We start from the raw sequence: 17,003 nt of genomic DNA on the forward strand, positions 1-17,003 counted from the left end.
CGTGCTTCCTGAGAATCTGCCCTCAGGAAATCATTGTGGTGTGTGTGGGTTTGTTCACTGGTGAACCCTGGTCAGGATTTTGTAGCTTGGTTGCATATGAGTACATGGAAAGAGTTCTACACTTGGAATCAGAAAGATTAAACCTGGGTTTATGTTCAGACCATATACAGGTTTTCTGTCTGCTTACTGCATGGCAGAGAAAAGGTTTTGTTTTGTTTTGGTTTGGTTTTTAAAAAAATTTTATAAATTAATTTATTTTTAGTTTGCAACATTCACCTCCATAAGACTTTAAGTTCTAAATTTTCTCCCCCTCCCTCCTCTCCCTTTTCCCCAAGATGGCATGTAATCTGATATAGGCTATACATATACATTCCTATTAAACATATTTTCACATTAGTCATGTTGTAAGCAAGAATTAGAACCAATGGGAGGAACCACGAGAAAGAATTTTTAAAAAAGAAAGAGAGCAAATAGTACTCTTTGATCTGCATTCAGAGTCCATAGGTCTTTCTTTGGATATGGATGACATTTTCCATCATGAGTCTTTTGGAATTGTCTTAGATCCTTGCATTGCTGAGAAGAGCTAAGTCTACCAAAGTTAGTCATCACTCAATGTTACTGTTATTGTGTACAATGTTCTCCTGGTTCTGTTCACTTCACTCATCATCAGTTCATATAAGTCTTTCCAGGTTTTTCTGAAGTTCAGCTGCTCATCATTTCTTATGGAACAATAGTATTCCATCACATTCATATACCACAACTTGTTCAGCCATTCCCCATTTGATGGGCATCCCCTCAATTTCCAATTCTTGGCCACCACAGAAAGAACTACTGTAAATATTCTTGTACATGTTGGTCCTTTTCCCATTTTTATGATCTCTTTGGGATACAGCCCTAGACATGCTATTGCTGGGTCAAAGAGCATGCACATTTTTGTAGCCCTTTGGGCATAGTTCCAAATTGCTTTCCAGAATGGTTGGATCGGTTCACAATTTCACCAACATTGCATTAGTGTTCAAATTTTTCCACATCTTCTCCAACATTTATCATTTTCCTGTTTTGTCATGTTAGCCAATCTGATAGGTGTGATGTGGTACCTCAAAGTTGTTTTGATTTGTATTTCTCTAACCAATAGTGATTTAGAGCATTTGAGAAAAGCTTTTTTAAATTTTCTATGAAGCCAAAACTAAGAGTTGCATATATAGGGCTACAACAGAAAAACCTGGCCTCTCTTCCTGTCCTTGAGGTATAAGGATAGGTTCCAAATCTCTAGAGCAGATGTAGGGGGTACCTTTCTCCTCTCTCTAAGAGGTTGGCCATGAGTACATGGCCTCCTAGGCAAGCCAATACATTGTGTCTATGTCTTCTTTCCTTTGGCACAGATCCTTATGGTATCTTGAAAGGTTAGTAGAACCACCACAGATCCAGGAATTGGAAGTCATACCAGAATTTGCTGGCAGCCAAGCCTAGTGTGTGCTGGAAGCCTGGGAGGAATGTTCATTCCAATAGCCTGGCCACTATATCCTGCAGCAAGGAAGTGGCTCATCCAGTGTTATACCTAAAACTGAACTTGGCAGGGTGAATGCTCATAGCAGCCACTTTAAATATGAGCTCATTATCCCCAGACGCCAAGATGGTATAGAAAAGGGTGCGCCCCAGTTTTGGAGGGAGGAAGTTTTTTTGTACTTTGGCTCTTGATATATCTTTTCAGCAAATATCCCCTTATAAAATCTAATTGATGATAATTGGTTAGATGATATTCCAAAAGTTAACTGATATTAAATGGCTACATGATATTGGGGGCACTGGTAATTAATATTGGGGAGAACATAACAGGATGGAGACTTGAGCCATAGCATTAGATGAATCACTAAAACCCCTCAGGGCCACCCTATGAACCCTGAGGAGAAAATGTAGCCAGCTGTGCTCTGGGGTCCTGACTTGCTAGTGGGAGTTGAGATAAGGACTCCACAGAGTATATATGGGTTGCAAATGTATACAAGGATTACAGATCCCAAATAGTATGTTTTTCCAGAATCCAAAGACAATCCTGGAGGTCATCCTCTGAAACTGGAGCTAATAAAAGTTAGCATAAAATGAATGAAGTCAGCCATAGGCAGAAGTAATCCCCCCTAGGAGGTGGCTTGTAAATATGTTGCTGATTAGAAAAGAGTGATTCCCAAGTGTAAAAAAGAAATAAGGATACTTCCCCAACCTCACCAAGATGAAGGTATAAGTAATGTAAATTAAACTGGGACCTAACTAATTTGAACATATTTAAGACACTGTCCTAATGGAGTCTGGAAATAAGAGGAGCAATGAAGAACCTCTTGATGCACATAAGAAAGCGTACCCTGATTATCCTTAATTTGGGTTCTCTAGAGAAAAAATCCTGAAATTGGAAAGGGCCAGCTCATTAAATTGTGGTGACTTAGGGTCTTCAGAGGCCCATAGGGGTTAAATGACTTGTCTGGGACAACACAGCAATTATCTAACCTAGAATTAAAATCCAGAACCTTTGACTCCAAATCCTCTAGTCTTTTCATCGCACTATTTGCCTTTCAACTCATATCTATTTCCTTTTTCTCTAATTATATGCTAGTTGAACGATCTATTTTGAAATTAGAGCCCCTGGGTGGACACACCCATCAATTAGTTGGAAGTATTCCTTATTAATTTCCTTTATAGGTTATTGTCTAGGTCAGGAGTTCTTAACCTTTTCTATGCCTGGTAGTTAGACAAAGCCTTTTGATTCCGACTTCATTACTCTTTCCCTCTGCACCACCCACAAATACACAAATCAATGCAGCCATGTTTTTGCAAGTACATTTTAGTTTGTTGTGAGTCCATGTCTATGATTCCATTCATATAGGGAACTTTTGGCATGGAAATTCCCATCAGCAATACAAACCTGCAACTCCTCTACAACTTAACTGTCACAGAAAGTTGTCTGGGCCACTAAAGAGATAAATGGTCATACAGCTATTCTAGAGACTTGAACTGGGATCCTGCTGTTTTTGAGGCTGACCCACTATCCATTTAATGGTATTGACAGCTTCTGCCAGCCACAGCTCAAACGGAGCAGCTTTCTGCCACCCCCCCTGCAATTGTTTTCATGTTTCTCTTCCTTTCCTGCTGCTATCTTGCATGATGCTTCTTAGAGGACAGCCTCCTAACTCTCTGTATAAAGTCCCAATTCCCCAAATTTCTCACTAGTCAACTCACTAGTCCTTTTGTAATCATAGCCTATGCCTCAGCCTATAAATGCTTATATGATTCGCAACATGGTTCTCTCTTTGGTATCCTTGAAATTCTTTTCACTCTCATTTATTTTAACTGTCTTTATAGGATGTCCCAAAAGTCTTAATTCACTTTTAAGCTATAAAAACTTTATAGAGGGCGTCCCAAAAGTGTTAGTGTAGTTTTAATCTATCTTGGACCTTAGAGTCTTATCAGAGATATTTGATTTTTAAGAGATTTTTTCACAGTTAACCACTTCTCTTTTAAATTTAGTTGCATTAATTTTGTCCACTCAAAAGCTTTTAAATTTCATATTATCAAAATTATCTAGTTTGTCTTTTGTAATTACCTCTATAATTTGGTTCAGATTTGCTCCCTACCCATAGCTGTGAAATATTATTTATAATGTATGCATATATATTTAAATATAATACTTATGTACTGCTCTTCTTTTAATTTTTTAATGACAAGATCTTTAATATTCAAATGTAGTATCCATTTTTAATTTACTGTGGTACAAAAATAAGATGTCACTCTAAACTGGGTCAAGGGATGGGGGTAGTTCTTATATTAATTAATTTATTTTCAGTTTTTAACATTCACTTCCATAAGATTTTGAGTTCCAAGTTTTCTCTGTATCTTGTCCCTCCCCCCATCCCAAGAAAGTATGCATTCTGAATAACCCTTCCCCTAATGTGCACTCCCTTCTGTCTTCCCCCTCTCGCCTTCTCTTATCCCCTTCCCCTTCTATTTTCCTGTAGGGCAGGATAGATTTCTATACCCCATTGCCTGTATATCTTATTTCCCAGTTGCACGTGAAAACAATTTTTAACATTTGTTTTTAAAATTTTGGGTTCCAAATCTTCTCCCTTCCTCGCTCCCCACTCACCCTCATTGAGAAGGCAAGCAACTTGATATAGAATTTAGAAATACAATAATAATACAAACAACAAACTTCAGATGACATCAACTGCATTTCCAAATCATCACATATAGAAATCACTGATCTTATTATCTTTGACATTTTAAACCCATTTTATTTTTTTTATTAATTTGTTTTGATTTATCAATAATCACTTTCACATGCTTTTGAGTTTAAAATTTTTCTCTCCCTTCCTACCCACTACCCTCCCCAAGATGGCATACAATCTGATATAGGCTATACATTTACACTCATATTAAACATATTTTCACATTAGTGATGTTGTAAGTAAAAATTAAAACCAACAGGAGGAACCATCAGAAAGAGGAAACAAAACTCAACAGAAGAGCAAAAAAAATAGCAATTTGACTTCCATAGTTCTTTCCTTGGATGTGGATAGCATTTTCCATCACAAGGCCTCTGGAGATGTCTTAGATCCTTGTAATGCCAGGAAGGGTTAAGTTTATCAATATTAGTCATCATACAACATGGCTGTTATTGTGTACAATGTTCTCTTGGTTCTGCTCACTTCACTCAGCATCAGACCATACAAGTCTTTCCAGGTTTTTCTGAAGTCAGCCTGTTCATCATTTCTTACAGCACAATAGTATTCCATCACATTTATATACCACAACTTGCTCAGCCATTCCCCAATTGATGGGCATCCTCTCAATTTCCAATTCTTTGCCACCACAAAAAGAGCTGCTATGAATATTTTTGTACCTGTAGGTCCTTTTCCCATGTGTGTGATCTCTTTGGGATATAGCCCTAGAAGTGCTATTGCTGGGTCAAAGGGTATGCATATTTTTATAGCCCTTTGGGCATAGTTCCAAATTGCTCTCCAAAATGGTTGGATCATTTCACAACTTCACCAACAATGCATTAGTGTTCCAATTTTCCCACATCTTCTCCAGCATTTATCATTTTCCTGTTTTGTCATGTTGGCCATTTTGATAGGTGTGATGTGGTACCTCAGAGTTGTTTTGATTTGCATTTCTCTAATCAATAGTGATTTAGAGCATTTTTTCATATGACTATAGATGGCTTTAATTTCTTCATCTGAGAACTGTCTGTTCATATCCTTTGACCATTTATCAACCGGGGACATTTTAAGCCCATTTTAGAATTATCAGGTATGGAATAATTACATTCAATTAAAGAAATAATAATGTAGTAATTAGTACATGCCAGTCACTTTGTTAAGCACTTTACAATCATTATATTATTTTGATCTTCATAACAACTCTGGGAGATGGGTAACACTATTATCTTTCTCTTTATAGATCAAGAAACTGGAGTAAACAAAGGTAAGATAACTTGTCTAACATAAATTTCTGCAACCAGAACATAATTAAAATTTCTCTACATTTTTCCAGCATTTTTTTCTCAGCACCTATATTTGGGAATCTGATCTAGGATGAGAGGGGTTAACAGGAAGAGGTTCTCTGACCTGGGGGGTGAATCGCAGGAGTTTCTTTGGTTTAAACAATCTTTTCTCTTTTTATTGTCAGAAATGTCAAGGAAAGGTGAATAAAAGGTTGCTATAAGGTGCAAACCATTTGCCTATTTTTTCTTTCTTCACTCTGAGATTACTTCCAAACTAGTTGCCTTTCTTCATTGCCCTACAATAATGAAGCTATTAACCTTGCCATTTACTTTTAAAACTTTTATAAAATCTCATCTTTATTTTTCCTTAAAACAAATTCTATAGAGTGGTACCCCAGAACCTACTAAGATATTTCAGGAGGGAGTGAGCTCCTGGAATTACCTGCAAGGTCCCAGGAGTTCTCCCCTGAAAACTTAAAATGATTAGTTTCCAAATTCCTTAATCTACCAAGATGTTTTTAGCAGTTCTACAAACTTTGATTATCTGACTTGATTTCTGCAAGTCCAACATAGCCAAAACTAAAAGGATAGAAAAAGTGTCTTGCAGATTGTTTCTTTTTCTCTTTTCTTACAATCTAATCTCCTCCAGAAAGCCTAAAGAGGGTGTTAGTCCTGCTTACTGGGACAATTGCTTCAACTATGAAACTTCATTAATCTTTCCCAGTGTTCTAAACTCTCTGGCAATGGCCCTTAGAAGTTTTTCTGGCTGGCTACAGTTTAAATCCTTCTGCAGAATCTAGGTCACAACACAAACACTACAGAAACATTTTACATTTTACAAAGACACAGACCAAACGACAAGACAGATACAGACACATATAGCTTTAACAAAATGCACAGGTACAGTCCATACAGAGGCACACTGTTACCGAGGTGGAGAGTTTCAGCTTTACAGAGGTGTACAGTTTCAAAAACAACAGAGGCATGCAGAGGGACAAGAGGCATGCAGTCACAATTTTACAGAGGCTTGCAGCAAAAAAAAACAACAACAACAACCACCAACAGAGGCAGACAGAGAGACCGATTAACAGAGGTGTGCTATTTAAGAGAAGATATCCTTACCAGAATGATCAAGATGAACCCAGTCACCAGAGACTGGGCCCTGGACTTTTCCTCATGAAGAATGGCGAGTTTGACCAAGGCAGGAGCTCAGAGGATTGGAGGCGGGAAAAGGGCAGAGGACTCACCAGACGAGGGTGGGGTCAGACTCTGGAGAAATAAAGTTCTGGTGGTGCCTAGTCTGTTCCCACTGGTACCAGAGAGTTCAATGGCCCAGTTCTATGTCTGATTTTACTGCTGCTGCCAATTAATATCAAATGGACTAAACCTGTGGATACAAAGCAAGCTAGAGACAGGAGAGTCAGGAATCAAATAAAAGTTTAATTTCAAAGTGAGGAGAAATGGCTTGCAAGCAAGGACAGGGTGGGACTTGGGTGTGGCCAGATCTCAACACTTACACCAATGGCTGTGCAGTGAGCTGTAGCCCTGACAATGACTGGTAATAGCAACGATAGGACAAGTTTGATTCATAGCAGGGCTTCATGACCAGGACATGGATATGAGCTCAGAGGACACCTGGTGCTGGTCAAAGCAATACAATAATTATATGAAACAATTCTGGGATTTTGCTGCAGCTGAGATCATCCAGAGGGTGAGTGCAAAGGATTGTTGTTATGCCAAACTCAGGGCACGGCTAGCTTGCTGGGTCTTAGCTCTGGAAAACAGGGTGTCTCCTAGTATCTTGACACAAGATAGTGAGAGAGAGAGAGAGAGAGAGAGAGATACCATGCCGTTGAAAAACTGGTGATATTTAGCCAAGAGAATATTTATTTGGGTTATGGTCCAGCCCTTATCTTGCTCCTTAACTCTAGTCACCCAGATTTACAAGATTGGAGTTATTCTTGACTCTCCACTCTCCTTCCTCCCACAATACCCATGTGTGATAGGAATAGAACTTATTTTGTATAGCCATGGATGGTTAAGGAACTCTGTACATTCCCATTTGGCCCTACCAACAATAACTGACAGAGTAGTTATTTTTAAGTATCCACACTAACTCCTAAGAACTCATAAATATTCATCCCATAATATATTCACCCTGATTAACTATCACAACTGTGACCTAGATAATTGTGTATTTAGTAACTGGATAAAAGTATGGATCTGCTATTGGTTTGCAAAGATTGTGCCTTGAAGACAGAGGAGCATTTGATGGCTTTAGTAACCACACAGATGAAAGGGTTGGAGACTACAATAGGGCATGGCCTCTGACCCAGAGGGTTAAGGCTAAAGAATGTGTTAAATTCCACTGATATTTTGGGCCATGAGGGATAAGAACTGTGAACTGTCACTAGTGGTAGGAGAGTACCAGACTTATTCAGTTATTATCTCTACCAACACACCCCACCTCACCCACATGATCTGTATCACATGGGAGCATTCCTGGAATAAATCTCACCTGGTCATAGTGTATGATCCTTCTGATATCCTGCTGTAATCTCTGCCAGCATTTCATTTAAATTTTTTCATCAATATTCATTGGGGAAATTGGTCTATAACTTTCTCTCCCTGTTTTGGCTCTTCCTGCTTTGGGTATCAGCACCATATTTGTGTCCTAAAAGGAGTTTGGTAGGACTCTTTCTTCACCTATTTTTCCTAATAGGTTATATAGTATTGAGATTAATTGTTCTTTAAATGTTTGGTGGAATTTGCTTGTGAATCCATCTGGTCCTGGGAATTTTTTTCTTAGAAAGTTCATTGATGGCTTGTTCAATTTCTTTTTCTAAGATTGCGTTATTTAAGTATTTTATTTCTTTTGTTAGTCTGGATAATTTATATTTTTGTAGTTAGATTTATCTAGTTCTGAGAGGGGAAAGTTGAAGTCCCTCACTAGTATAGTTTTATTATCTATTTCCTCCTGTAACTTATTCAACTTCTTCAAAAAATTTAGATGCTATACCATTTGATGCATATATGTTTAATATTGACATGACATCACTGTCTGTGATACCTTTCAGCAAGATAGCATTTCCTTCTTTATCTCTTTTAATTAGATTCATTTTTCCCCTGAAAGATTATATTCAATTTTGCTGGGTAGGTAATTCTTGGTTTTGAATCAAATGAACCAATAGTTTATCTATTTTTTAATATAAAACCAGCTTCTAGTTTTATTTATTAGTTCAATGTTTTTTTTTTTTTACTTTCAGTTTTATTAATCTCCTTTGATTTCAGGGTTTCCAATCTGATGTTTAATTGGGGATTTTTAATTTGTTCTTGTTCTACTTTTTTTTAGTTGCATGCCCAATTCATTGATCTGCTTTTTCTCTACTTGATTGATGTAAGCATTGGAGATATAAATTTTCCCCTAAGTACTGCTTTGGTTGCATCCCATAAATTTTGTTATATTGTCTCATTTTTGTCATTTTCTTTAATGAAATTATTGATTGTTTCTGTGACTTATTCTTTGACCCACTTGTTTTTTAGGATTATATTATTTAATTTCCAACTAACTTTTAATCTTTCTATTATTCACTACTGGATGTAATTTTTATTTCATTATGATCTGAAAAAGATGTTTACTATTTCTACTTTTCTGCATTTGGTTGTGAGGTTTTTCTATTCCTATTCAATTTTCTCCCTCTTTCAAGCATTTCTAATTAAAAGGCTAGTGCTGAATAAAAATTGGACCTCTAAATATCTAACTTTTTCAGAATTTTACTCACTTCCTTAACTTCTTTCTTGCTTGTTTTGTCTGAGATCATGATTGCTACCCCTGCTTTCTTTGCTTCAGCTGAAACATAATAGATTCTGCTCCAGTCCCTTACCTTTACTCTGTGTGTATCTCTCTGCTTCAAATGTTTCTTGTAAACAACATATTGTAGAATTGCTATCTGCTTCTGTTTATGATTGAGTTCATTCCATTCACATTTATAGTTATGATAATTCTGTGTTTCCCTCCATGCTATTTTTCACTTGTTTATCCCCAATTCTCTCTTACACCTCACCTTTTCCCTCCTCACAAGTGTTTTACTTCTGATGACCACCTTTCCCAGTATAACCCCCTTTTTATTAGTCCCCCCTTCTATTAATCCCTGTCCCTTTTTACTTCCTTATAGGTTAACATAGATTTCTATATCCAACTGAGTGTATATATTATTCCCTCTTTGAGCCAATTTAGATGAGAGTAAGGTTTAAGTTTGGCTCACCTCCCCCCCCCCAATCTTTCCCTACATTATAATAGCTCTTTCATGCCTCTTTTATGTAGGATAATTTACCCCCATTCAACCTCTCCCTTCCTTCTTCTTCCAGTGCAATTTTCTTTCTCACCCTTTTATTTTGGTTTTTTTTCGGAGTATCATCCCATTAAAGTCACCTTATATCCACACTCTCTGTCTACATATACTCCTTCCAATTGCTCTTATACTAATAAAATTGTTGAGCTACAAATATTATCTTGTCATATAGAAATATAAGCACTTCAATCTTATTGAATTTCTTACGTTTTCTCTTTCTTGTTTCTTTTACCTTTTTATGTGTCCCATGAGTTTTGTATTTAGAGATCCAATTTTTTATTCAGCACTATTCTTTTAATTAGAAATGCTTGAAAGTCCTCTATTTCATTAAATGCCCATTTTTCCCCTAAAGCATTATATTCAATTTTGCTGGGTAGGTGATTCTAGGTTGTAATCATAATTCCTTTGCCTTCTGGTATATTATATTCCAAGCCTTCCTGTTCATTAATGTAGAAGCTGCCAAATCTTGTGTTATCCTGACCATAGTTTCACGATATTTGAATTGTTTCTTTTTGGCTGCTTGCAATACTTTCTCCTTGATCTGTGAGCACTGGAATTTGGCTCTGATGTTCCTGGGAGTTTTCGTTTTGGGATCTCTTTCAGGCAGTGACAGGTGGATTCTTTCAATTTCTATTTTGTTCTTTGGTTCTACTAAATCAGGGAAATTTTCTTTGATAATTCTTAAAAGATATTGTCCAGGCTTTTTTTTTTTTTTTTAATCATGGCTTTCAGGTAGTCCAATAATTCCTATATTATCTCTCCTGCATCTATTTTCAAGGTTGGCTGTTTTTCTGATGAAGAATTGTACATTGTATTCTATTTTTTTAAACTTTTTTTATTTTATCATATCTTAATATCTCACAGTCATTAATTTCCACTTGTTCAATTCTAATTAAGAAATTATTTTCTTCAGTGAGTTTTTGTACCTCCTTTTCCATTTAGCCAATTCTATTTTGGGGGGAGTTATTTTCCTCAGCAAATTTTTGAGTATCTTTTCCCATGCTATTGGCTCTTTTTTCATGATTCTCTTGCATTACTCTCATTTCTTTTTCCAATTTTTCTTTTATCCCTCTAATTTGCTTTTTTAAATCCTTTTTAAGCTCTTCCAGGAATTATTCTGGGGCCTGGGGCCATATAATATTTTTCTTTGAGGCTTCACATGTAGCATTTTGACACTACTGTAGTCTTCTAAGTTTATGCCTTGATCCTCTCTAGCACCATAGTAACTTTCTACAGGCAAGCTCTTTTTTTGTTTTTTGCTCATTTCTTCTGCCTTTTTTTTTTTTTTTTTTTTTTGGTGACAGTGTTCTTATGTGAGAATTGGACTCTGGTCCTGCACCGGCTCAAGCTTTTTTTGTGCTAGGGTTCCGGGTCTTACTGCTGGCTTTCACTGGGTTTCAGGGCTTAGCTGCTTGCTTTCTCTGGAGGGTAGACTACCCCTCTGGCTTGTACTGGGGGTGGGACCTCCCTGTTGGCCTCTCCTGGGTGTGGGGTTTAGCTGCTGGCCTGCTCCATGGGTGGGGCCTTGCTGCTGGGTTGCTATGGTAACAGAGTCTTCCTGATGGCTGGCCCCGGGAGGAGGGATCTTTTTGCTGGTCTGCCCCAGGGGTGGAGCCCTGCCCCTGAGTTGCTATGGAAATGGTCTCTCCTGGGCTGGGTCTCGCTGTTGGCGGTCACAGGGTGGGGCTTCACTACTAGTAGGTCAGCAATGGGGTCAAGGTCTCACTGGTGGCTGGTGTGTGGGGTGGAGCCTTGCCACGCTGCACAGATTGCTCACGTGCTTAGGGGGCTGCTGGGTTGCAGGAGGGTGGCCTTTGCCCCAGGCTTGGAACTTTGCAGCAGGCTCCCTGCTGTGAGGATGGTGGCTGCTGTTCTTGGACTTTGCTCCCACACAGTAAGACAGACCTTTTCTGCCAGGCTGATAAGCCGCTTCTCTATTCCTAGATCAATTCTGAAACTGTTTTCTTGTTTTTGGAAGGGAATTTGGGAGGGCTTTGGAAGCTTCCTTCTTCACTTTGCCATCTTGGCACTGCAAGAGAGTTCTTTACTTAAGTGAATTTTTGTTCCTCTTTTTTCCCATTTGGCAAATTCTGCTTTTCAAGGCATTCTTCTCTTCATTGGCTTTTTGTACCTCTTTTATCATGTGGCCTAGTCTGTTTTTTAAGGTGTTATTTTCTACAGTATTTTTTGTATCTCTTTCAACCAAGCTGTTGGCTCTTTTTCATGGTTTTCATGGTTTTTTCTCTTCCCAATTTTTTCCTCTACCTCACTTACTTGGTTTTAAAAATCTTCTTTGGGCTTTTCCATGGCCTGAGACCAATTTATATTTTTCTTTGAGGGTTTAGAAGTAGGAATTTTGACTTTGCTGTCTTCTTCTGTGTGTGTGTTTTATCTTCCTTGTCACCATAGTAACTTTCTAAAGTCAGAATTTTTTCTTTTTGCTCATTTTCCCAGCCTATTTCTTGACTTTGGACTCTTTGCTAAAGTGTGGCTCTGCTTCCAGGGTGGAGGGCACACTGTCCCAAGCTTGAAGGTTTTGTGCTGCTGTTTTCAGAGATACTTCTGGGGACCTCTAAGTTTTCAGTTTTTCCAAGGCAGTATGATCTAAGCAGAAGTGCATTTACTATTCTTCTGGCCTGTGCTCTGGTCTGTGAGCCACCGTAAGCTCTCTTTTCTGCCCTGGAACTGTGAGGAGGGTCCCTGCTCCACTGCTACCACAAACTCTGGTGTGTTCCTCCTCACCCTGTGACAGCCACCCAGGACTGGGACGCAGATCCACGTAGGGGCAAAGCAATAGGGTCCTGCCCTCAGTGCCAGCACAGCGACCCCTGCAATCTCCTTCTGACCAGTTGTTCAACCTTCTTACTATCTGTGGGCTGAGAGTTCCAGAAGCAGCTAGAAACTAGGCTACTGTGCTCATTTGCTTCTGTACCTAATCTGTTTCATTGACCTTGATATTTTTTAAGCAGTACCCAATAATTTTGATGACTATTGCTTTGTAGTCTAATTTGAGATCTAGCACTATTGGGCTCCTATTATTCCCACCTTTCTTTTTTCATTATTTCCCTTAGGACTGCTTGATCTTTTGTTCTTCCAGATTAATTTTGCTACTATTTTTTCTCTATAAAGCAATCATTTAGTAGTTTGATTAACAGGCAAGCAAATTAAAAGTAAATTAAGTTAGGTCATATTGTCATTTGTTTCATATTAGCTTGGCCTACCCATGAACAATTAATATTTCTCCAGTATTCCTTTGTGTAAAGAGTATTTGTTAAACCCACATAAATCATTGGCAGTTCTATATATTACTAACAAAGCCCAGTAGCAAGAGACAGAAAGAAAAATTCCATGTAAAGAAACTGTAAGTAATATAAAATATTTGGGTGTCTACCTGCCAAGACTAAGCCAAGAACCATATGAACATAATTACAAAACACTTCATACAAATAAAATAATTGGAAAAATATCAATTGCTCATGGGTAGGCCAAGCTAATATAATAAAAATGACAATTATACCTAAATCAATTTACTTATCCAGTGCCATACCAATCAAACTACCAAAAATTATTTTATAGAGCTAGAAAAAATAATAACAAAATTCATTTGGAAGAACAAAAGGTCCAGAATATCAAGGGAATTAATGAAAATAAATGTAAGAGAAGGTGACCTAGCTATACCAGATCTAAAACTGTATGTAAAGCGGCAATCATCAAAACTACTCGGTACTAAGAAATAGAGTGGTGGATCAATGGAATAGGTTAGGTACATAAGACACAGTAGACATTGACTATGGTAATCTACTATTTGATAAACTCAAAGACTCCAGCTTCTGGGATAAGAACTCACTATTTGACAAAAACTGCTGGGAAAACCAAAAAATACTATGACAGAAACTAGGCATGGACTAACATCTTACACTATATACCAAGATAAAGTCAAAATGACTACATGATTTAGCTATAAAGTGTGATACTATAAACAGATTAGGAGAGTGGGTGCTATCTTTGACTTCTCAGTTTTTCACTCCCATGTCTAATTTGTTGCTAAGTGCTGTCTGTTTCATCTTTATAACATGTCTCGTTTCATTGCCACCATCCTGGCATAGTCCCTTATCACCTCATGCTGGGCTATTGTGATAACTTGGCTGGTTGGTCTCCCTGCCTCGTCTAACCTCTGCTCAACTGTCAAATATATCTTTCTAAATTGTTGGTCTGACCATGTAGCTATGGTTAGTTGCTTCCCATTATCTCTAGGATCAAATATAAAATTCTCTAATATTCAAGCCCTTCATAAAATGGCCCCTTCTTTCCTTTCCAGTCTTCTTACACATTACTGCTATATACTCAGCTATCCTCATTATTCCTCTTGTTCCTGAAACAAGACATTCCCAAGATCTCCCAATTCTATGCATTTTCACTGACTGTCACTCCATTTCTGGAATGCACTCCTTCCTTGTCTCTGCCCCTAACTTCCCTGGCTTCCTTAAATGGCTCTCCTGGCTTCCTTCACATCCCATTAAGATCTCACCTTCAGGGGCAGATAGGTGGATAGAGCACCGGCCCTGAAGTCAGGAGGACCTGAGTTGAAATCTGGCCTCGGACCAAATACTTGACACTTACTAGCTGCGTGACCCTGGGCAAGTCACTTAACCCCAATTGCCTTAAAAAAAGAAATCCCACCTTCTACAAGAAGCCTTTCCTGATTCCCTTATTGCTAGTGCCTTCCCTCTACTGGTTGTCTCCAATTTATCCTGCATATCTCTTGCATAGTTGTTTGGATGCTGTCTCCCCCATTAGACTCTGAGCTCCCTGAGAACAGGGACTGTCTTTTAACTTTCTTTTGTAAGTCTAGACCTAGAACATTGCCTGGCACATCTTATACACTTAATAAATGCACGATGACTGAATGTAGAAACCAGTGGCAAGAGGTAGACTGGTGGGTTTGAGTCCAGTTACCAGCCCTGCCAAGGATGTAAAGAGTCAAAGAAATCTTGGGATGTATATCCCTCCTATCCTACACAGGCAAGCAAGGCATTGTTGGAACTTCTTTATTAAATGTAATAGATACACTTAAAAACACAAGCATATGTAATAGTAATTAGGGATTTCACACACAATCCTCATTTTTTTTTGTTCTTTTGGATGTGGAAATGTTCATATTTATTGACGTTTATCATATTCTGAATTAAAGAAAAAATTAAAGATAATTGGATCATTGATTTAGGTTTGGATGGAAATAGACGTCATAAATTACAACTCCTTCGTTTTAATAAATGAGGAAAATTAGGCTCATGCGGCTTATGTGATTTGCACAGGGATCCACAGGTAGGAGTTAGGCAATCTAGGATTTGAACACAGGTCCTCTTTCTCTGAAGCCAGTGCTCTTTCTTCTACACTACAGCTCATTTGTAACTTTATTGCCTGGAGAGGCTGTATGCCTTATCTATTGTCACACAAGTCCATTTGTTGAAGGTAGAATTTGAACCCAAGTCTTCCTGACTCCAAGGATGGTTTTTGTCTACTATGCCATGGTGCCTTTGTTACAATTTTGCATTTACTCTGTCTAGTAAAGATTAAGAGAAGGAACATTTTTAAAGTGCCTATAATATGTCAGGCCCTGTGCTAAGTGCTTTATAATTATCATCTCATTTGAATAGATGGCTGTTATTATCCCCATTTTATAATCAAGGACAGTTTAATGACATGCCCAGGGTCACACAACTACTAAGTATCTGAGCTTGGATTTGAACTCAGGTTTTCCTGACTCTGGGGCGCTGGTATTCTATCCACTATATACATAGTTGCCTTTAAGAGGAGATAACATGTACATGTATATGTCAATACCAAACAAATACATACAGAGCAAATGCAAAATAAATGCAAGTCCCTTTCATCATCTGTAAGCATTTATAAAATAGATATGGTAACGTGCCCAGTCTATCTCACAGAGAAGTGTTTGAGGCACAGTTTGAACTTGGGTTTTCTTGACTCCAGGCCCAGTATACTCTGTCCACTCGGCCATCTGCTGGTGGTCCAACTGCATATATGCCCCGAGACTTGCTAGAGCAATAGATGATTTGAGGTCTCCCTCTGCTTTCACTTTAGAGAAAGATCACAAAAATATCAGTTATTACCAGCCAGGTTATGGGAGAGTAAATGTTTACCTCAAGTGTTTAACTTAAGATTATAAGATAACTATGAGTGGGACAAAAGCTTTGTATGTAGTAACTTATTGTGAACTTTCTAATTTTAGATTTAGACTTCCTTTCATCAGCTTTGGGAGCGGGTGACAGAGGAAGCATGGAACATTCTTCAACATGTCACAGCTATCTCTTGGATTTCTGAATCATTAAATGATGCTTAATAAACTTAATTTTTACATTAATAATTTTAAATATATATGTATATTTGTGTTTATGTGTATACACACACACACAGAGCTAGGTGGTACAGTGGACAGAGCACCAGGCCTGGGATTAGGAAGACCTGAGTTCAAATCTGGCTTTAGACACTTACTAACTATGTGACCCTGGGCAAGTCACTTAACTCTGTTTGCCTCAGTTCCTCCAAGAAAACCCCAAATGGGATCACAAAGAGTCAGATATAACTGAACAACAACAATCTATCTATACATATATATTTACATATATGTAATACACATATATTATATACAATATGTTATATACACACATATACACACACACAACAAAAAGAAAGAATATACATTGTTGTCATCAAGCCTTTAATAGTAAAGGAGTGAGGACCACTGTTTTCCTTTGTCAACTTTTCTTCACTATCAATCAAAAAAGCTGAATCTGAGATCCTGTAATCTTTTCCAAGTTCAGTTCTCTTTTACCACTCAGAATTAAGCAAAATTTTAGAATAAAAACAATCAAAAACCCTGATCAAAAGGAATACTAGTCCACAGTATGAGAGTTGGTGTTAGGAACCACAAAAGAAACCATTTCTGCCTACATGGTATTAAACATGTTATCATGTGTTTCCTCTGTTAAAATATAAGAATTGACTGGATGCAATGTGGAGGATTCATAAACTCTACACTGCAGCACAATCATACAGGGTTGAGACAAACTATTTCCCAACCAACATTTGGACACTGATGTAATTTGAAGGAAATCTTGACATGTCACTGTTAGGTTTCT

The sequence above is a fragment of the Vombatus ursinus genome, unplaced genomic scaffold, assembly GCF_900497805.2.
Source record: "Vombatus ursinus unplaced genomic scaffold, bare-nosed wombat genome assembly UNPS02001419.1, whole genome shotgun sequence".
Lineage (NCBI taxonomy): Eukaryota > Metazoa > Chordata > Mammalia > Diprotodontia > Vombatidae > Vombatus > Vombatus ursinus.